The sequence below is a fragment of the Vidua macroura genome, chromosome 7 (assembly GCF_024509145.1).
Source record: "Vidua macroura isolate BioBank_ID:100142 chromosome 7, ASM2450914v1, whole genome shotgun sequence".
Lineage (NCBI taxonomy): Eukaryota > Metazoa > Chordata > Aves > Passeriformes > Viduidae > Vidua > Vidua macroura.
In genome coordinates, this window is record NC_071577.1 from 27,331,402 (window position 1) to 27,355,184 (window position 23,783).

Genomic DNA, 23,783 nt, shown 5'->3' on the forward strand with positions numbered 1-23,783 from the left:
ACATTAAATCTGAAATATTTGCTTACAATGACATTTTGAGTAAAAGTTTAAGCCCACATGAATTTATGAGAATTTGGTGATGTGACTTAAAAGGTTTATGAATAAATATTAAGAAACTTATTTAAATATTTCCTGAAAAATGTACAGAACTTTTTTTTTTGAGGCTAATCCCCTGTTTTTTCATTAAATAAATGTTTCTGCAATTTTCAGTTGCTGAGGAAACAAATCCAAAAACTACCAAGAGTCAGTCTGCTATTAGTAGTAGTATCAGTAATTAGATTTGCCAAATCTGTTTGACAAGAGCCTCCATAACCCTCACATCCTTTCCCAAGTGGGCTCTTACAGCCAGAGCTCCATCAACTTCCTGTGGGATTCTTTAGGAATCTGCTTTCAAAGCTAACTGAGGGAGGCTGGGCAGGGTGTGCCCCTCCACACACACAGCTGTCATTAGGGCTGCTTTAGGGTACCAGGGGTCTGTGGGCAGTGAGCTGAGGGGAAACAGGGCTTGCAGGGTACCAGAATCCCTCTAGAGGAGCAGCTGGATGTCACTCAGCACATCCTACACCTCTGGAATGACCTTAAACATGTTTTTATAGAATCACAACATTGCTGAGGTTGGAGATCATCTAATTCAAACCCCCTGATCAAAGTAGGGACAGCTAGGGCAGATTGTCCACAGCCATGTCCAGTTTTTTCTGATCATTGCTAGGGATGGAAACTCCATAACCACCCTTTGCAACCAGTTCCAGTCCTTGTGTACCCACACAGTAAAAAGGTTTTTTTCCTGTATTTTGAGGTGTTCAGATGCCAGGGCAGCTTAGAATATTAACCCTGTTATGTCTATCCCAAGTGCTGTGGTCACCAGCCATCTTTCATGGACATATCCAGATCCTTTAAGGGTAGGAAGTGCAGGCAGCTGTGTGCAGGGCTAGGACCAATGTGCCAATGACAAAAGATATTTCAAATCAACATCCCTTTAGTTGCTAAAATCAGAGTATATTACATTAAATTCACAGTGGTCAGATTCATGTGATGGGGAACATGATGTGACTTTAATTTATCTGATGCTCAGGTTTCCTTGTGTCCCATCAGGACACCTTATATTTCCCAGTATATGCTGGGATATTTAGAAGTACGCTGCACCTGTCCCATGGGGCAGAGTGTCTGGGAGGGAAAGGAATCATACCTGTCATTTTCCTGCTTCCACCAGGATGGCAGGAGCTGGGAAATCTCACCTAACTTCTATCCAAAGGAAAGAACATCAGCATCATAGACATAATTTCTAAAATTTGCTAGTGGCATAAACATGCAGGGGTAATTCACAAGGCAGGAAGGAATCAGTTATACTATAGGAAGGCACCCCAGGCAAGACCACATTGATGGATCTTTTTGCAAAGAAATAGAAAAAAGCAAATAGCTTTGCTATTCCGTGCAGCAGCCCAAGGATGTGAGCTGCAGGAGCTGATGAATCTGAGGAAGGCAGGGTGAGGATGCAGAGCGAGCAATCCTGCCGTCAGTGCCAGAGCACGGCTGCACCCGGCAGAGCCGCTCCTTGTGCCACACACCCACGCCCAGGGCTGCCTCTGGAGCTCACAGCCTCACAAGAAAATCCCTGTGTCCACCTGGCAGGCTGCTTTCAGACCTGGAAACCTCTCAACTGAAGATGCAAATCTGCCAAGGAATTGGGAAAGGGCCCAGCCCTAGTGAGAGCATAGGAAGGGCTCTGCTGGGTCGGACCAAGGGGCTGCCCTGCCTGGCACTGCCACCAAAGGGGTGAGTGTGGCTGTGTGAGCCTGGGCACTGTCTGTGGGTGCTTCTCCTCGAGCTTCCCTGCAATGTGAGCTTGCACATCCTTGCCTATTCCCTTCAGTGTCTCTGCAGAGCTGTTTGCCACGATTTATTTTATTTATTTTGAAGATGTTGGTATTGCTTTCTGCCTCCAGCTTCCTGTGGCAGCAATTTTTGTGGATTTTTATACTTTAATGGAATATTTGTTTTTTTTTGTTTGGTATTGCTATTATTATTATTATATACAGTGCAGCTTTAGGCCTGCTCAGAAGATCTGTCCAACACTCACCTAATGTAATAGCCCTTGGTACCTTTCCAGTGAAGGAAGCCAGCCACCAGCCATTCCCTTCTAGTCATTCTCTGCCTTTCTTTCATCTTCCTATGACAGAAGCAGCAACAAAACCAGATTTCACCCAATGGCAGGATAAGGAGGGTTGCAGTATCTCCTGCTCCAAGGTGGAGCTGCATGCCTGCTATATGGAAGCAATTAATAACATCACTGTTGCTATGGTCTGAGAATTTTATAGTTTTGATTGGATACTTGGGAACTTACTGATTGTGTCAGGTAGAACAAACTGGGTGAAGAAAAATCCATACACATTAATAATTTGAGTCAAAATATGAATATTTCTCTACTAAGCATTGCAGATGTGGTTGTATAAGCCTAGGCTATGGTTCTGCATGACCAAAGCTCAGATAGCACAAAATATGCCCATGATTCTAAATCCTTGAGGACATGGACCACATATCTTTCTCTTCTACAGACAAAATATGCCTCAATTATTTAAGGACTTCACCCTATTACTATCTACAGGAACTTCACCTGGTAGTAATACCTCACCTAGTAACAGCACACCATTCAAGTTTTGCTAGCATGAACAATCACAAAAAAGAGAATTTCAGAGCCATGCAAGTGGTGGTGGATTTTAAGCTAATGCCCCAAGAAGGAGAGTGGAAACAGTACTATGTGATTTCCCTGACCCTTGGAACAAAATGATAGCCTAGCTCAAATGGCTCATAATAAATAATCCATAGGCTCAATATCTGAAACAAAAACAAAAACAAAACAAACAAACAAACAAACAAAAAAAACCAAACCCAAAAAAACCCAAACCAACAAACAAACAAACAAAAAAACAAAAAAAAACCCCAAAAAAATCAATGTAGAAATCTGAATTATGGATATGTTTGAAGAAATCTATCCTTCCCAGTGATAGGCAAAAATAAAAGGTAAAATTTATCAGACACACTATTGGGAATTCATTGAAATCTGTTCTGTGGGAAGTGTTGTGGGCAGATATCTTCCCCCTGCAGATCCATAAAGCAACTTTCATAGAAAGAATTTAAACTTGTCAATTCCATTGCTCATTGCTACCAAAAGAACTTTGCCAGTTTTTACGAGCTAGAGTTGGTGAAATCCTGCTGTTTGCTGTTGCAAGCACTTGATCAGTCCCTTTGAGTGGAGTTTTTTCTGCAGCCAAAACCAACTTGGGTCCTTCACAACAGGAATAAAAGCATTATATCTTGCAGGTAAAACTAGATGACTTTTTTTTCTTCCCTTGAGAGGAGCATAGGAAAACAAGAATTAGTTTTTTGTTGACATATTCTTGATTATTTTTTATCCTTTCTCTTTATGAAAATTTTAGGAAACAAAAATTGTTCAGTGAAAGTGGGTGTCTCTATGAAGAAGAAAGGTGCTGTAGAAGAAAAACATTCAAAAAACTATTTATCCTCAAACAGCCTGATTCTCAGATGTAGTCCATCCCCCTGAGAAAACTTAATTTTGATTTATTTGGCTTGAGGGAAAGCAGCCTTTGGAACTCCCTCACTGACTCTTTCCACTTGGGATTTTGCTAACATGGCTCCCATGAGATTTGCTGGCCATTTCTACAGATATCTGAAGTGTAGATCTGTTTTGAAAAGAGCAGATCTAGAGAATGAATTAGTCTGTTGAGGTGCACCTCATACTCTTTCTTTGCTTGAAGAAAATTTCCATTGAAGGATGAAAGTAATGTTTTTTTTCTGTCAGCTGGCAGCAAACACAATGTGATCTGTCTTGAGGTTGTTAGGATGATTCTCTGCAATCTCTTGTCCTGGGTGTCAGCTTGGAACAGGGCTGCAAACACAGAATATCTGTTCTGGTTTTGTTCTCCACATAACTGATACTTTTTCTTCCTGCCCTAGAGAAATCTCACTGCCTGTGTATAAAACACATCACTGATTTCTTTGAACTTCATTTATTTACATTCTCACAAATCCTTTTTAATCAAGCTATTTACTAAATTTGTTTTCTCCAGAAATAGCATGGCATTACCTTGTGACAAATGACATTTCAGCTTGTGACATCTCTCACTTAAATTAGTTTCAAGTGATTTTGAGTAAATTTGTGATTACATTAAGCATGGGTTTTAAAAGAATATTTTGCCATCCAGTATTCCACATAGTAATGAGGTAGAAACTCTTTCCATCTCATCTTCCTCTGGCAGTATACAATGAGCTCAGTGACTTCAAGGGCTAAACCCTTGAAGGTTTTGCACAGAAGAACTAGAAGAGGTGAATCACAAAGCATTAAGAAGAAAAGATGACAGAAGCATGTCACAATAAATCCAGGTTCTTAAGGGCCTGTTAAGGGGAGAGGGAGGGAAGATCCCTAGTAATCTCTATATATCTGACAGGTATCAGAGGGAAGTGTGTATCAGTGTATCACTCCAGGGCTCTCTAATCCTGCTTTGGAATCTTAATAATCTGTAGGATTTTATGCATTAAGTAATTTCTTCTCTATTATAAAAAATAATGTTTAAAAACTATAAAAAATCAGCAGTTTAAAAGTAAACATTTAAAAATGAGAAAGAAATTGGTTGTGATTAAATAGGGAGATTCTGAATTAAAATATTCATTTTCAAAAGACCTAAGAGAACAAGACATCAGCATGTCTCCATTTCTCACCGTGTAGGCAAGAAGAGGCCACTGAAAAGGCTAAACCTAAGAATCTCTGGTGTTAGGTGTTACTTAAAACCCGTGTGTGGCCTCTGTCTGAGCCGGGAGTAACCCTTACTGCGAGGTCCAGAAAGGAGGTTTTTTTTGCCCCTCTCTCAGCAGTGAGCATTGGTCTCCTCCCACCACGTGCAGAAGCCCTGGTGGAGGGGCAGCCCCTGCAGCCTCTGCCAGGAGCAAGGGGAACATAAGCCCTGCATTTGGGAAAGGCTGAGGCTGACACTGCATATCTGCTTTGTGCCATGTCTCCTGGACAGATAGACAGACACTGCCCTGTGGCAGCAGTGGGCTGGCAGCTTCCCCCAGCCCCCAGGGTGGGTGGGCTTGGTGTGCAATTCAACCATTATTTCATAGCAGAAACCTCCTGCATGCTCTCCTACCACTGGCAGCAAGCTCTCAGACTGCCTGCTAGGTGAACAGGGAGCTTTATTTAGCCCAGACACACAGAAATAGGAGGTCTTTCCCATTCCCCAGCACCCCTTAAATCTTGTGTATGTTCATAGTACATTTTTGGAGAAGCGATGTGTCTTCTAGAACAGCTGGGAAAGTCCAAAGGGTCTGCAAGAGAGGAATATCTGCAAGATGTCCTTAGTTTGCTCAAGGTGTTCTGAAAGCAAGGCAGTGTCTGAGAGCCTCTTTGCCCACATTTTTGATGTGTTTGATGGCCTGGAGCTTTTGTGGAGTAGGTCCACAGGGTCTCTTAGGGTTTTTGGAGCTTGGGTGGATTATCTTTTTAGTGCTATTGTTTTAGAAACCATTAGAGGGATTAGATCATCCTCCCCTTCCAAATTAATCAAATGAAGCTTTGATAGCTTTCAACATAGAAGTTTCGAAGAACAGAAGTCCTTCTTCAGGTGTTTTGACTGGGTTCTGGCTTCTCATCTTTGTTAAAAATCCAAGTCTATGTAGTTGATTCAAGTGAAATTTCCAAGAAGGTGATCTCTTTTACTTACAACTGTGGAACATCACGAGTACAGAAGCACCACTGTCAGTGCACATAGTTGTATAAATATATTTGGACCCCCAAGTTTTTTCTTAAGTTTTTATTGTACTTATGCTCAGGGAAATTTTGCTTCCGGGCATCCTGTCTGTACTACTGACTAAAATCTCAGTTAAATTAACTACTATTCACTGTATTCTACTATGCAAGGTTTCAGCTGTGTGTCGCTACATATATCAAGGATTCTTTAAAAAATGTATCAAGAAGCAGCTGTGGTGTCTACCTGAAAATCTTGTAAAAGTTTCCAGACCCCAAGAGATTATGACAAATCAGAGAAATGTGAGGGTTCTTTTAACAGCAATAAAAGTCTAGTTTGATTTATATTGATTTTTTTTTATCACTTCAGTCTTCAATTAGCATTTATGTCACATTTTCTGTCTTTTCTCCAAAATCACAAGGAATTAAATCTATTTGAAAAACAGTGAAAAAGCAAGAAAAGGAAAGCCAAGGCAGAAGTGTTAACTGGTTTAATGTTATTGAGCTTAAAACATCAAATATTTTGAAAGCCAATGTTATGCTGTTCCCTTTGTTTGGAAAAATAAACAAATCCTATTTACCAACAAATAACTCAGTAATTTAATAAATAAAAATGATTGTTAATTTAAAACAAACAAACAATCACTCAGGAAAGAAATATTGAAATAGCAATTAACCATTCTTATTGCATTTGCCTGTGGTTCTTTCTTTTTTTTTTTTTTTTTTTTTTCCATATATACTCTTTTTATGAAATTATTGTGTTTACCTTGAAAGAACCTTAAAAATTAGTCACTTTGTCAAATAAGCAAATAAGCACCAGGGAACAATAAAGCTGTGGTAATGCTTTTTTGTACTAGGACTTCCAACTTCAGTTGCTAGAAACCCTTGTTGCAGCTGTTTTTTGTTCTGATGAATCCATCTCTTTCTTCTAACAGTATAACAAAATGGCACATAATTTTAGACTTCAAAATTCTTTCCAAACATTTAGGTTTGTTTTGGTTTGCTTTTGGATTTGTTTCTATGTCCCTGCCTTTGACAAGCAGTCAATCTTCAGTACAAGTTTTATGATTTATAGCTCATACAGCTGGATCAAAAATGCTTGTGAGGTTCAGGTTGTTATATCAGTCTTCTCCAGAACTACAGGATATAAATAAACATAGAAAATTTAGGCTGAATATGGTAATAAAAGGCCACATATCTTGACTTCTGCATTTAGCTACTAAAAGGCAGGAAAAAAACATTGAATATGCATGGAAATTTTAACTCCAAGCTGGAATCTTTATTTATCAATCCCCTGAAAGCCTTCTTAAGACTATTGCAAGTGTGAATGAACAGAATACTGAAATCAAATGCTATTTGCAAACTCATTTGACAGGTGAGGCACTGAAAAGATTCTGAGTAGAAGGAGGACTTTGCATGTTGGAAGAATCCATAGCCTCTACTAGCTTTAAGGCTTGATTTGCTCTTCTTTCTGTTTTCCATGCCACAGTGGTTCTGCTGCATTCTTGGGATCTGTTTCTTACAGAAAGGCTGGATTCTGCCCTCTTCCCCACGCTGCGCAGCTGTGTGACTGCTGCATGGTGGCAGGGATAATTTTAAGACTGGGATCATATGTATTTCCATGCATTTTTTTAAGCAAAATGAATAATCTGATAAAAAAAGAAAAATCATTATAAAAGGATCTACATCTACAGTTATTTGTTTGGGAAATATATCCCAAAATATGCTCACAAGAACTGTATTTCTGTCTCATTTTTCAAATACAGCTAAATTGAGAGGGGTAACTATATTGCTATTCCTCTCACATGATCAAAGTTCAAGTGAATTTTCATAGCTATATAAAAGCTTAGAAATAAAAATGCATCCAAAATGTTATAATATGTTGGCAGTGAGAACAGAGGGAAAAAACCCTGAAATTTGAGTAACAGCTTTAAAAATGTGTGTTTCTCATAGAGAAGTCCCAAGAAAAAGTCCACCCTGAAAGGCAAAACAATGATTTGCTTCCAGCTTGCTCCCTGCCAGCATGTCAGGTACATGTATTTGACCTCTTTCACCGTAGACCTTTTCAGCCTAAAAAAAAGCTGGCTGGGTGCAGCAAACTGCTCTTTGGAGATGCAATGAAGCTCATGTGGTAGGAAGAAATTTATCATAGGCAGGTACCTGCACAAATGGCCAGAAACCAGCCAAGCTTTTTGTAATTCTTATCTAAACTTCTGACAAACCTGATGGGACTTGGCTGCCATTGCCAGCCAGTGTAAACTATTCCATGTTCATCCAAGTTTTCTCTGGTTTGCAGTGATGTTTAGGTGACTCATGTTACAGCAGGAACCTTCAGGGAGGAAAGTGGAGAGGAGAAAGAGGCTAAATGTTTTCATCTGGAAGTGTTTGGAGGGTGTGCATGAGGTGGGAAACATGACTTCATACACCAGGCAGAACTGAGCTTTTTGAGGATTCTGCTTATTTTAAGATCTCCAAATTGCAGATGAGCAGAGTTGATTTCATTAAAATTATTTAATCATATGAGTCTCAAAATATGTCAGAAATATAAAGAGATAAAGAAACAAAGGAGTTGGGGAATGAAATACTAAAGACTAAAGACATTGATCATAAAGCTGTGATTAAATATTTTTTCTGTCAAAACATCTCTGTGGACAGAGTAGCTTTTTTTTACAGCATGTTTGTCCAATATATTTAGTTTTCAGTGTTTTCCTATATCTTATTTTTATTAAAAATATAGCTAAGAACAGAAAGAAGTGATTTAAAAATATTTTTACTCAGAAGTTAATCTCCAATAAAATAATAAGTTCTGTGAGTGCAGAGGAAATTTCAGTGTTTCTTAAATAATAGCAACAAAAAGAGATCACATTCAAATAAATTGGGTATTTTAAAACAAAATCTTATTTTCCATTACTGAAAGTGTTTTCAACTTTGTGACTTTTAAAATTGAAGAGCTGTCAAGAAGAAACACCTTTAGGAAATGCATTGCATTTATATCTCTCTAAAAGAGGTTGAATTCAGAGTATTGATTTACGTAGAAAAAGAAAAAAGCCCTTGCAGGGTCTCTAAACCTTTTACTTTTTCAGCTTTCTAACTTCAAGGCTTTATTGTATAGCAGATTTACATCTGACATTTGGAGTAAATTTCAAGAGGTCTCAGAAGAACCTGAGCTCTACAAGCATGGAGTACCCTTTAAAGTCTAACAGCAGAGTTGCTCTAGTCCAGACCTGCATTAAAGAAAGCAGAGCTGGGTAATTTGATGTTCTCAGACTTCAGATTTGTGGGCTGTTATATCCAATCAGTGTAATCATTATAGTGTTATGCTCAAAAAAAATGCTATTCTACAGCACCATCTCTGCCTCACTAACATAATAAAAAATATGGGGCTTCAGTGATGTGGTGCAATTTGAATTACTTTGTATGGTATGAGTATACATAAACAAATATACTAATCTTTTAAAGTAATCTCTTTCAAGTAGGAAAAATAGCAATATGTCAACTTATGCAGACTGTAAACCCACTAAGTAAGCTATCAATGTGTTTTATCAGTCCTGCCTCTTCCTATGAGCCATACAAAATTTTGTGACCCTTCCAAAACCCTTCACAGCCTTGATGTATTTATCCATAGAGATCTCTGTGACTGTCCATGCGCCTTTTTATCCAGAGTCTGCTCTCACACTTGACTGGAGTCAGCATTTAACACAGGAACAGAGACAAACTACGCAGACACAAACCTAACTTGTTATGTTTTTTTATTTAAAGCTTTCCCTTATCCCTTCCCACTTCTCGTTCACTTATTGTTGTAATAATCCCAGTGCATCTGAATATTTTTCTTTGCTCTGACAATAGTCTCAGTTTTCTGTCATTCCCAAGCCAGTATAGCTGGACTGCAGATATATATGCTTCTAGGTACACGGTTGGTTTTTAATCCTTTTTCATTCATCTGATTTGTGCCTCTGCAAAATGAAGAGACGTATGTCTTGTTTGGGCTTCAGAGAGGGAAAATGCTATAAGAGAAGTATATTTTTTTGGTGACTGTTTTCCTGGCCTCTCTCACATTATTTTGACTGCATTACACTTTGGAGAAGGTTTTTTTTGTTTGTTTGTTTGTTTGTTTTTGTTTGTTTGTTTGTTTTTTTTTTTTTTAATATATATCTGGTCAACCATCAATCTGCAAAAATAGCATTTAGTCTGAGGTAATAAAAAAAAAAGTGTTTACTTTTTAAATTTTGATTTTTGGTTTTGATTTTTTTTTAGTCCTATATGGCTGACTAACTCTCTACTTTCCAACAAAAACATTCTAGATTTCCATGTTTGCTTGTTTGTGAGCCAAGGTGATAATTTTTTTCACAGTTATATTTCAGCTGAAAAGAATATTCTTGTGTAAAACAGCAACATGCATGGAATTTGAGGGGCAACAGAATGAAATATGGCAGAGCAAAGTGGAAGGACATCCCAAAGACCTCATGTGAACCACTGTGTTACTGCACCCCTCAATTTCCCTTCCTACATAAATGTAGTATGTTGCTTTTCCCTTTTTGCAAATGCTGATAGTATAAGGCTCAAACACTTACAAATCTGTGGTTTGGGAAGCACTGTGACAGAGCCATGTATTTTATTGAACTTGAACCTTTCAAAAGCAGAATAAAATGTCCTTCTTGGCTATAAAATACAGAAATGAGAGGAATATTAGTTTTTATTGGTTTTAAAGAACTTGTTTCAGATCAGGAAATATCTCTTCTGGTCGCCTTGAGTATCACATTGTCTACCCTTCATCTGCAGAGTTTTCTTTTTGTTCTTGTGATAATTGCAATATTCAATGTGCATGCACATCTTTGGTGAATGTTCAGCTGATGTCTCAGTGTGCAGCAGAGAGGTAAGAAGCTTCCCTCTGCAGCAGATTGATAATTTGCAGATCTCTTGGTTATTATATTGGCATGGTTTACAAAAGGACAAAAAAGTTTTTATAAATTACCATAATCAGTTATTCCTTTTATGATCATTGTCATGAGAATGACTAGTTGTGACTTGGGGGAAAAGAAATTCAAGAGTGCGTATCAAAACCATGATGCTTGAGGTGACATAAGAAATATTTGCTTTAATCCTGGTGTGATTGTCTGTGGCTGGGAGCCTGTGTGTCTACTGGCAGAATATACGAGCAACAGGATGCTCATTCCAGCTGCTATGTGAGGTTGCATTTTCTTCCATCAAGACAAGTCAAGCACAGGTTACCAGCTGTCTGACACTTCCTTCATGAACAAAGAATTGGATCCCCCCAGTAATTACTTTTACTCTGACTTCTGTGAGGCCCTTGTCAGGCCCAAAATTTGGATTAGAGTCGCATTTCAAAGAGCTGAAGGGCTTACCTGATATGTAGGATGTATGCTGGATGTGTTCATAGGGATTAACAGAAAAATGAATATCCAGGTCCCACAGAAGCAAGCACAAAAACTGCCACTAATGTCAGTAGAAGCTGGATAGGACTGCTAAAAAAAAAAATTCTAAGTGAAAATAGGACATTTCTAGTTAGACCTACAAGGTAAAATGTCTCTGGAGAATTCCTCCCTGTAAAATAGTGACATTTGGAGCTTTTGTATTTCCTTATTTCACACCCTGTATCTGACCTGCAGTTATCATGCACAGCCAGATATGAACTAGTTTTAGAGCCTTGTGTAACACATCCCTATGTTGTTTAGAAAGATACATTACTCTGTACATATATTTTGGTCAAGAGTTTTCTCACAGTTTTGCAGTGAGTGTAGTACATAAAAGGATAATGTAGATGTGAAAAAATAGTTCAGTTTGAGATGATTTCAAAGAGAAAAGGGCTTTGTATAAATCACCAATATATTTAAAATGGTCTTCATCTTATGCAAGCACAAAAATATTTAATGCCTTCACTTGGAATGGAAGAACAATAGAAATAGAAAAGTTTCATTAGTATTTCTTCCCTAATCACTCACAACCATCAGCTACTGAGAGAAAGGATGAAGGAAGAATTCTAAAGCCCCTCAAAATCAATTGAAAGATTTTAATACATTCTGTAGATGTTGAATAATTTGGAGTGAGCAGTGAAAGGAGAGTGGCAATTTCTCTGAAAAACTTAAACTTGCTTAGGTAAGTCCTAGAACAGGTGTTACTTTGTAAAAGTGCTCAGATCTCCTTCATGTTCAAATTTGGTTTGTTCTCACCTCAACACTCTTTGAAGCAAAGCACTTAATATGTCATTAAAACAGGAAAAGGGATAATACATTTTTTCCTTGTTCAAGCTATCCTTATATAGAGTAAGTATATAATGAGGACAGTCCAGAAGAGGACAATGATGTAAAAAAGCAATAAAATGAGTAAAGATGAGAGAAATTGGAGGTTTTCACTTCACAAAAAGAAAATTCATAGGAATTTGCTGTGGTGTTCCCTAAATGTGAAAAATATCACTGAAAAGACAAAAAGAATAAAATTATTTCTGAGGATAATGTACTGAATTCAGCTGCATGCAGGTTAGACACAGAGGAAAGATTTCTAGTAGTGGGAGTAGGGAAGCAGCCAGGGATTGCCAGGGTTGGGACACACACAGGGTCCAAAAATGCTAGAAAATGGCTGTCAGGAGAGTTGGGTACAGACAGTCTTTATCCTGTGTTAACTGTCTTATCTCCTGAATGAAACTAGTTATATCTGTTCACTTGCAACATAGTTCTCCTTGGAGCATTAATTACCTACCACCTGCCAAGACCCCAAATTTTAAGCATGATTTCATTTGTTATTATCATGTTCATCTCCAACACTCAATTCTCTGCCTGTGTATTGGTGATCCAAATCCTCATTAAATCAGTGATTTCTAATTTTTTTTAAATCCATGTACAAATTCCAAATCTTCTTTTTATTAAGTATTCACCCTGCAAATTTGGAAAAGTAATAATTTTGTAAAATGATCTTTGTCTTGCTGAGGTTACTGCTTGTTGGTTCTTGATTTGTTTGTATTGCTGTTCAGTGCAGACAGTTGACCTGATTTTTATCAATTTATTCCCAAAAAACTTTTCATCTAAAACTCTAAAGTAATTCCCATTTAATTTTATACACATTATTGTCTATGGCTGCTAAGCACCAGACAAAGTAAGATTAATCCTCTTTAAGAAGAGGAGTGGGAGGAAAAAAAGGAAAAAATGTGCACTTGTATCTATTATCAGCCAACATGTGTATTTTTCCCAAACTCTTGCCTCTTGCATTATGCAAGCTCAAAAATTATAATAGTATCTAATGTTTCCTAACAAGAATGGGCTGTGCCTAATGCATCAAATTATCACGGTGGCAAGATAGCAAAATTAATTTTTTTCTTCATTATCTTCCATAGTGCTAAGTATTTTAAATCCATCATGTATATGAATTGATCTGAATTAATGTTTTAATGCTTTATGTAGACAATTGTCTCATATCCTCCAAAACACAAATTGAAAAATAGTAGTAAATTAAGTTATGGTCTTTATTGACCTGAAATTCTAGACTCATGACAAGTTCTTTCAAACATGTTTTTAAATAATTTCATCTTAATTTTGACAAAATTCAAAGTTAAGTATCAATGTGGGCAATGCGTTTTCAAACATATTATTTAGAGCTTCTCTAAGTAGGTTTATTAAGCTCTGGGAAAAAGGGCTTTTGGGAAAAAGACCATTCTGATACATAAATATTGATTTTAAAATTAAACATCCTTATGTTTTGGATAATTTTTTTTATTGTTGTTTTGGGGTTTTATTGTATGTGTAAACTTGATGGCAGTATTAAACCTAGGTATGGAGGATAATTTGTATCTTATACTTCTTCTTTCTGTTGGAAATGATTTTTCTTATAGAGGGTACTTCAGTCTTTAAAAATGGTGTCTGAATTGGTACTTTACATCATGATTTGACTTTATTAACATATTAACTATCAGACTATTGTCTAAAATTCTTTTATGTTGGCCTTTTTTTTATATAGTACAGCTTTCTGTCAATTTATTTTCCTTTCCATATCCTGGTGATGTGTTATAAACATAAATAAATAAGAAATTAATTTTTAATTTATCTGTTTTATTTAGTTGAAAACATGTGCTCATAGCTTATGGGTATTAGTACTCTAAAAATAAGTAAAAACCAAATTGTTCTGATTCCTGACAGGATATTTCAGAGGTTGAAATCTAATTTACCCCTACTAAGAATCCAGACCTGCAGTGACATGTTTTCATATCAGATTACCTAAACATGGCAACTGAGCAGCTGAGAACCACCATAGACAAATGAGCCAAAATGTGGTCAGGCAGGTCGTTTCCCTGGAGCAGCAGTGCTCTGCGACTTCATACTTCCTTCACTCCATGTATTTTTTCATAACAGGGTATCTCTTGTACTCTTTTGACAGATACTGCCAAAATTGTTGTTTGTGTTAAGTATAATAAATTCTACCCAACTCATAGTGCTCTGGGACCTGTCACTAAGTCACTTAAAAATCCTTTGAAAAGCATTTTTTACATGAGAGTATTTGGGATTTATCACAGGCTAAGCAACCAAATGAAAATAAAATGTGTGACTTAAGCGAAGTAATAACTTGAGAATTTCTGAATACCATAGTTATGTCCTTTATTGACCCCAGGCATGGGAAACAGAAATACTGAACTTGCTGGGTGATCCTTTCAACTCCACTGGAATCTAAATTCCAGTGTAAAGTATAACTTAATTTTAGAACTGAATTTTAAAATCCATTTTCTTAGGAACAAACTGCTGTGACTGACCTTGAAAGATTTGTCTCTTTATAAACTTGCTCTAAACCATCCTGCCACTTCTTTTTTTTTTTTTCCCCAGTGCCTGAAGCTGAGATGTATTGATGTCAGTTTTCAGCATTATTATTTGTTCTGCAGAGTGAACTTGTTGTGTAATTATATCTACCAGTACCAGTAGCTACCATCAACTGTCACCCAAACAGAATTACTGGGTAAAACAGTCCTCCACAGAAGACTCTTGCAATTATTCTTGTGTTAAATCACACTGTGTCACTCCCAAAAATATCCCACAATCAGCTGTGTGCTGCATCCTAAGGAAAAGGGAACTGAAAATCACAATGGTTTCTAGATAAAACAGAAATGATGGCAGTATCATCTTTCCTTCAAACTCGTTCTGGCCTCCTCCGATCCTTGCAAAGAAGTGACACATTTGTGTGGTCCCTAGCAAGTGTTGATAACACCTTGCTTACGGTATAAAGGTGCCACTGGGAAATCGCAGAGATAAGCAGCAGTTAAACTCAGGCTGTTTATTGAAGGGTCACATGTGTTAGGTGTATTATCCACTGGCATTTGGCCATAAGCCTTGCCTGTGATTACTGCATCAATCAGTTGTACATAAAAGGGAGGATTGCCAGGCTTTTCTTGTTACCTACCAGTGCAGTGCAAAAACAAACAAACAAAAAAAAAAAAAAAACCCAAACCATCATCAACAACAACAACAAAAACAAAAAAAAACAACAACAAAAAAACCCCAAAACCAAAACCAAAACAACAACAGCAACAAAAAACAAAAACAACAACAACAACAAAAAGATGTGGGAGTTGACTTTGCACTCCATTAGAGCTCTCAAATTGCATGTCTGCATGGCAGGTGTGCCAGAAAGAGGCTCATGCAGGTGCCAGCCCCAGCCCCAGGTCTCTGCCTGGCAGGTGATGGTGCACCCATCTCACGAGTGGGACACTCTTGATGGCAACTGGCCCATGGCTTTGTCTTGAGCACACACCATGCCCTTGAGACAATACCTTGGGCCTCGAACTATAAATATGAGGCAAATTTACACCTAGAAGGTGCCACTTGAGCACATCAAAATGCTAACATGGGTGTTCCAGCCTGCTCCAGTTGCCAGCTGTACTCATTCACTGTCTCATACCAGCCCTGGATTTTGTCAGCATAAAGCATTTGACAAGTAAAATGCTCATGGGAGAACAGTTCCCTAAGAATTTTTCTAGAACTTCTTGAACACCGATAGCAGTGGAAGGCTCAGTGCACTCAGCATCTGAATGCCATATAAAGCACTAATGAAATACTGAGCAAAACAATTCCTGTCCACAGTCAGACAGCAGCACAAGTACTGGCAGCACACATTCCCAGTGGCAAGGACCTCGTGTACCTTGAAGTTTCCTATCACACCAGATGCATTCACTGTTCTGCTTTGATTTTATATGAGACACGCTTGTTCCATCAGATATTTTCAGGGATGGAAAACTTATAAGAGTGCTTGTTGTTCTGTGTGATAGCAGCAGGGTTTTGTTTGCTTCCATGTGCTTGAATAGCCTGAGGAGTTTACAAATGTGTTTGATTTGCATTGCGTGAAGAACCTTTGAAGCAGCTGGGAGGAGCGATGAGAAGCACAGGTTAATACAGCAAGTTGGTGTGCAACTCTCTTTCATTTTTGGAAAACTAGATGGTTTTATTTAGTTCTCCTATGATATATTCTTGAGCCGAGATCAGAGACAGATAGTTCAAAACATCTTGTAGATTACAACAAAGATCTTACAGGTCCCTGGAGTTCATCCTTCATACCAGAGAGAGTTTGAACCACGGGGTTTTGCAGCCAGACCCACCTGCAGGTGCTCTGAAGACATCTTCTGCATATAGTGTCCAGTGCTTGATTTATGTACAAACATCTGGAAGCCCACACACTTCACTCTCTCATTTCACGATAAGGCATGGACAAGCACTTCTTCCAGTGGGAAATTAAATGTAACTCTAGCCCAGTCTCTAGAGTATTTATTGACAAGTATTTATTGACTGTCCTCTGGGGCCTTCCAGAGTCTCACAAAAGATTAAATAGGGACCTCTATCACGTCCTTGGAAATGCTGATTGAAAATGGTGGCTCAGAGATTATACTAAACATGGATAAAAAGTAGTCATCTATCACTGGTGGTTAATCTCTTTTTCAGAAAGGAGACCATATTGATCAGAATCAGAATGCTTGAAGTTAGGTACACTTTAAATGACAGTATTGGCACCTAGACATACATCAATAAGGCTATTTAATGTGTCTTATATCATTCTGCTCAAATTATTTCATTGGCTCTTCTATCATCCTTCTAAAAACTTATTGATCTCTTATTTTCCTTTATAGTTGTTTTATGCCAGGGTGTTCTTTGTTGCACTTGCAATGATGTTTCAGGTTTCTAATGCTGTTTTAATTTCACCAAAATTCTTGTTTGTTAAGTTACAGTCTCAGAGTGTAAATAGGTAGTGAATCTAATGGACTTGCTTTCAGTCTGTGTTTCTCAGTCCCTGACACTGTTGTTGTTAAAGTAGTCTTACTAGGAAGTTCCAGGATTATTCTTAAACTGTTAAACAGTGCTGAAAAGAAGTCAAGGATAATTTTTTTCTAGTTTTAGAGGAATGAGAGCAGGAGAAAACAAGAGTAATTTTATGCCATTTTTTTACTTTCTTCTTTCCTTTTTTTGGTAATTAACTTCATTTCAAATGGTGAAATTTTCACCTTTTCAATCTTACTGCTCTTTCCCCTGATTCAAATCAAGAAAATGATGGGAAAACGTGGCTGTGTATGAGTTTCAAACAGCCCTGAGTGTTAGCTAAGTATAAATGTAAAGGGACTACTTCAGTAGATCATCACCTCTGACAGAACCCAAGGCAACTATAAACTGTTGAAAAGGACATAACCCCATTTTCTACTTTGTTTGTTTCCTTTCTTCACAGTAAAAGGGCATATAAACACTACCAACATTTCAGTCTCTGGAAAATATCTCCACTACTTCACACAGGAGATGAAAATGTGCTGAAACTTTCTCCTCTTGCTGTATTGGCAATATCTTCCTGGAACCAAAGGTCATTCATAGATAAAACAAGGGTTGGCTGAACATGGCGTATTTAATAGGTCAAGCTGGCATAGAATACATGATTCATTTTGTAAAGAAAGTTAGCCTTTTTAATTTTTTTTCCCCCATGCTGGATGAGTGATGGAGCTGTTTTCTCATTTGGCTTGTTCCATTTAAAAGTCCATTTGTAGATTTCTCTTCAAGGTAAACATGTCTAGATCATTAAACATACCCTGCAAACACCACTGATAATAAAAAAGCCTGCTTGATTCTGCTTACAAAAAAAAAAAAAAAAAAAAAAGTTTTGCACACAGGCTATACCCCTTTTATGCAAATATGTGAAGGGAGTACACATTACTGGCATTACATGAAAAGCTTGACAAATTAATGCTCTGGACTTGAAGAAGAAAAAGACCTCAGAACTTACTATTTTTAGAGCAAAAGGATGAAAAGAATGGTTCACAGTTCACCATAACTACTTGCAGAGGTGGGATTAGTCTTTGTGTCACTGGGAGATTCACAGCTAGCACAGCCAGTTGTAGCTAGAACTTGCAGATTATTAGGCTGGAGGACACTGGTTGCTCATTCTGCATCATTTCAGGCAGTAATCTGCACTGTGGCAGAATGGCAGAGTCAATATGACATGTGTGATGGTATGTCTTGCAGCAAACTAGAAGTCTTTGGATATGAAGTAGGTTCCAGTGTAATTTACAATCTGCTCCTGAGCTGCTTTCTTTGAGGAAAAAAAAAAAAAGAAAATAATAAAAAAAAAAAAGAAGAGTATTCACCCTTCTACTTTCTGTGCCATGTAACTGAATATAATATTTGATGTAATTTCAAACAAGCATTTTGGCAATCAGGACCATATGCTCTGTAAATAGTCCATCAAAGTCAGAATGCTAATATGAGTTGTTGTTTGCTGCTGCTGCTGTTTTTCCCAAAAACAACCTTTCATGCAGAGTCTTGACAATTTTGAAGAAATCAGAAGAAAGCACAGATTCTGTAACAAGTTCCATTTTAAGAGCTGTTTCTTTAATCTGTAAAACAAGTCATAACATACTCTGGAGTTATGTCTTTTAAATTAAACATTTGGCAAGATGCTGTGCTAAGGTACTCCATGATGCTAAATGAATAACAAATTCTCTGGGACTGCCTTTGTAATCGGATAAGCAGACTTGCATGCCATCACAAAGACCTTCATTTACTACATTTTGTATTGGATTCAGTCATGAGCTGTCAATTATTTGCGCTGTGGGTTGTTTTTCTTGTTTTCTTCATTGTTATCTGTGCCTCAACTGTTGTCTAGAATTTGTAACACATTTGTAAACTTCTGGTCTTTTGGAAAAATTCTCATTGAATCAGCAGTTTCTGCTATGTGCTTTCAGGCTAGATCCTTCTCAGTGCCAAAGGTGTGTGTGTTGGTGTTTCTTTGTCTGTTGCACATCCTGAAGTCTTCCCCCACTACATTCTTCCCTACTACTCATTCCCCTAATCCACTGTGCTTCCACCTGTTGATAACTTTTCTCTTGGAATTTCTTTTATAAAGGCAGAAATTTAAATCAACCAGTGACTTTAAAGAAATTGTTATCATCTCACTGCTTGTCTCCTGGTAATGGACACAGCAAATTGTACTTTGCCATTTCCAATACCCAGAAAGCAGCTCGTTTTTCCTTACCATTGTTGTCAACATTATCTGTTGTTTGCTAACCATAATCTCTTGCTTCTTGTAATGGTTCCCAAGCAAACAAGGTCATAAGCTAGAAAAGGGCAGTTGTTTTGCACAGCATTGTTATTTATCTACACAGGTTGCCCCAGCCCACGTGTCAGGATCTGCCTGCCCAGCCAGGCCAGGGCTCAGTCTGTCTTCACTGTGTGCTTCCTCTGGCTGTGCTGGCAGTGATGAGCCTGAACTACAGGGCTTCAGCCCTCACTTGTTAGTGCATTCCTGCTCTGAAAAATCCTATGACTGCCTGTCTAATGCTAAAATGTCTGGGAAAGCAAAGACCGACCTTTATATTCAGAAATTTCTCCTTTGAGCAGCCTTGTGTGATGAATGTTCTGTACTCCTCTGCTGTGCTCTGACTTGGGTCACCAGCTGTCCATCTCCTCAATATATTGTTATCAGTGAGGGAATACTGTACATGTGTAGCTGTCACTGCTACTGCTACCCAACTACTTCAGGGTTTACAATATTTACATGCTCCAGCTTTTCAAAGCTTCAGAGGAGTCTTACTCCTCTGAGTAAGAAGAAGGTGGACCACCTTCTTGTCTGTTTACTATATACCCTGGTCAATGACTTGGCAAAGATGCAGTTTAGGAAAATTCCTGTGATCTGGATAGAATTGAAGTCAAGGGAAGGAATCCTGGTGCATTAACATTTGGATTAGATATCTACTGAAGAAGATCTTTAGCTGTACAAACAAATACCAAAGTTTTCTGTTAGCAAAACATATTGCAAATCCCTTGTTGCTGTCATTTGTAGATGCTGCTCAACAGAAACAAAATGCAGACTGTTGAACATGTTTTAGAGGAGAAGTCCTAGGATAGACTTCAGACATTTGGTCAGGAAGTGGATGAAAAGACACATGTTGTGGGGTTAGTTCAGAGTATGTGACAGACTTTATCACATTAAAAGGCAGAAAAGCGTATCACAGATTTTAAGGCCCAAAGATGTTTTGATCTCGTTATTTAACCCTTCTTATAATGTAGATCACATAGTCACCCATTTGTTTATCATATATATTTATCAGCTACTTATTAAGCTGCACAGATGTGGATTTGGGATAAGAGGAGTGTAACACAGTCTCACATCTGTAACTCTATTATCAAAACATCAGATGTAGGTATCTTCCTCTGTTGCACCAGGACTTCACTTACTAATGAAGGCTTTCTTTGCCTGTGGCTACCCAGTCCTCTGTGCTTCTCTTTATGTTCTTGTATATCTTTTCTATTTCTACAGAAATCAAAATGCACAGTGGCTGTATGTAATTTGCATACTATACATACTGTAATTTCTCCAAAGGTGACATATTGACAGCATGTGTAAGTTATTTATCTGCAAAAGGTGGGAGCTGAGTTCCAGAGGAGTCTGCATTGCTAGGAAATAACTCCCCCTTTGAACACACACCAGCTGCTTCCCTTTTTCACCGAAGTGTTTGCATCATGTCACCACCTGACATCATTTGCCCTGGAGGCTCCAGGAAGGAATAGAATGGTTGCCATGTTAATTAGAGGAGAGTGATAAAACCTGATGTTTTATTTATTTTCTTGAAGAAGGATTTGTGTTTCTTATCTTGTTTTATGGTAATATTTTATGATGAATTTTTTGAGGTTTAGCTCAGAGTCGGTTCTCCTGAGGAACAAGGGATACAGCAAATTACAGAGGCCTTCAGTGCTTCATATTTCTCAGTAAAATTAACCCACCCGTGACTGCAGTTAATTAACTGTCATCACATGCTCAAAGACCCTAACTTAGCTCCTGATGTTATAGACAGAATTAGACATGTTAAAGCATTTATCTTTGATGACTGAGATGGACTCTGTACTGCAATTAAAACCACTAGTTTACAAACACAGCAAATACCTGACAGTTGCAGCAAGTTATGCCAGAAAGGGAACAGAGTTGTCTAGGTCCATTTCACAGAGGTTCAAGATCTGAACACCTTTGTGGATATTGGCTCACAGTGGTTCTTTTGCCTTTGGAGTAATTGGGGTTTGGCAGAACACATGGAGTATGGTTATTGCATTGCTGTAACTACAAGGATAAGTCTGGATATAAGAGTGACCCATGGCAATTAAAAGAACACAACTCTCCTCTTGGAACAGAGCTGGACTAGAAAGCTAAGCAGACAGTGAAGAATAATTGTGGGGTTTTTTAGGTCTCAGATTAGTCAGAGTTCAAGTTTAGTCTTCAGATTGTGCTGTCACACATAATTAAACCTTTGTTGAAAATCAAAGTTTTAATCCTTGTGAATTTCCAGAGGAATTATTTAAAGACCAAAAGGCAAATACCTGACTTCTATGGATATCTTGCTTTACAGATCCATTTTACATGAACAATTTGACTGGATTAATCCACACTGCAGTCTTGGTATTTATATTATCTTAGTTTTTAAGATCTCCAAGCATGCACGTGGTATTATCTTTCTAAATACTGTGCATAGTTGAACTAGAAGATACAATTTCCAGAAACATCTATAACACAAAAGAAAGCATAGATGGTGTCCTGGTTTTGGTTGAGAAAATTTTCTTCTTAGCAGCTGGTACAGTGCTGTGTTTGTTTTAGTATGAGAATAATATTGGTACCACACTGATGTTTTAGTGGTTGCTAAATAGTGCATGCTCTATGTCAAGGACTTGTCAGTGTCTCACGATCTGCCAGTGAGGAGGTGCACAAAAAGCTGGGAGGGAGCAGGGTCAGGACACCTGGCCTAAACTGGCCAAAGAGATGTCCCATACCACATAACATCCTGTTCAGCGTATAGACTGGGGGAATTGGGTGGGGTGGCACCAGTTGTTGCCTGGGGACTGACTGGGCATCCATCAGTAGATAGTGAGTGATTGCATTATGCATCACTTCTTTTCCTTGGGTTTTTATTTCTCTCCTTTTCATTACAATTATTTTTATAATTGTCATTATTGCTATTATTATTGTTTGTTTTATGTTGCTTCAATTATCAAGTTGTTCTTATCTCAATCCACAAGTTTTGCTTTTCGTTCCAATTCTCCCCACCATCCCAAGAAGAAGGGAGTGAACAAGTGGCTGTGTGGCAATAAGTTCCCAGCTGGGGTTAAACCACCATGGGCGGAGGAAAGAAAAAGGTCCAATAAGAGAAAGACCATTTAGTTCAAACTAACTTCAAGCATAGATTTAAATCAATTGTTGACTGGGGCTACTTGAAGTGATTACAATATGAATGACAACAAAACCACTAATATTTTTCATTAGTTAGTATCACATATCAACAAAAATACCTCTGAAAAATACCTTTCTTCTTCCAGACTTTTACTGTTTTTTGTAGTTTCTACTAAAAAAAAATTCTGGGTTTACCTTTGAGCTCTTTGTCCTGGCTGTGATTTTAACAAGAAGGGTTTTTTTGTGCAAATAGCATATTATTCACAATTTTTCAGTGTCTTGTGCTTGATTACATTATCAGCTTGCCTTCTGTACTTGCTGTCTTGCTGCTAATAATGTTACAGATCATATAATGAAGTTAATAATGAAAGCAACTGTGTCACTTTCATCATCTGTACCACCAGTGTACACAAATTAATAGAGACTGCACTGCTGCAATAATTTTGGAGACTTGATAACCTACCATGTGTGAGAGGCTTAACCCATCAGGTGTGTGTGCTTTTGGTCATGCTGCACCATTCTTTTCCAAGTTCATTTCTTGCTGAGAAAAAAAAAAAAGAATTTTCATACTGTTTCCTAAGGTTCTAACTTTAGATTTTATTGGAATTATTTGCAAAAAACAAAACTAGTCAGACCAAAAATAGTACAAAGACACAATTTTTTTCTCTAATTGTCATAGATTTGAACAATATGTTCTTGCCTACAATTAAAATGCATCACTTTAGAAAGCTGTTTATGCAGCACGTGAATTACTTGGAATAAGTTTCATTATGGTGATTAATATGCATGACACTACATCACAATATGAAACCTATCAAGCCTGGCTTGTTTATTTTATTGCTGTTGTCATTCTTTTGATAGAATGCCATTTAAAAGCGAAACCACCCCCACCAAGAAGATGTCTGTGTCTTTTCAGAGGCTCAATCTCAGTTCATATTTCCAAGATGGGATCGTGGTTTTGAAAAGCTAATTTATATGCATAATACCTTTGTTACATACACTTCATAAAAAGCAATTGAGTTTACAATATAAGTGGGAAATAATTTTCACACATTTGGGGTTTTGAGCTTTATGATAGACACTGTAGAGTTTCCTTAGAAGACCTTCAGTTAAGGCTGAGGATATGTACCCAAAGACCTGTGACTTGGGTTTGCATCTGAATAGCCCTGACTCCAAGTGAAAAACAATTTGAGCTGGAACTGCCTAGATTTGCTTCTTTCTTCTCAAAGCCTTGTAGTGCTGTGAATGCTGCCAAAACCTTGACCCCAATGTATATTTATATCCATTTGAGAAACTAGGAGGAATCCAAACTATGGTACAAAGTATAAGATCTAGAGAGTTTCCAATTGGT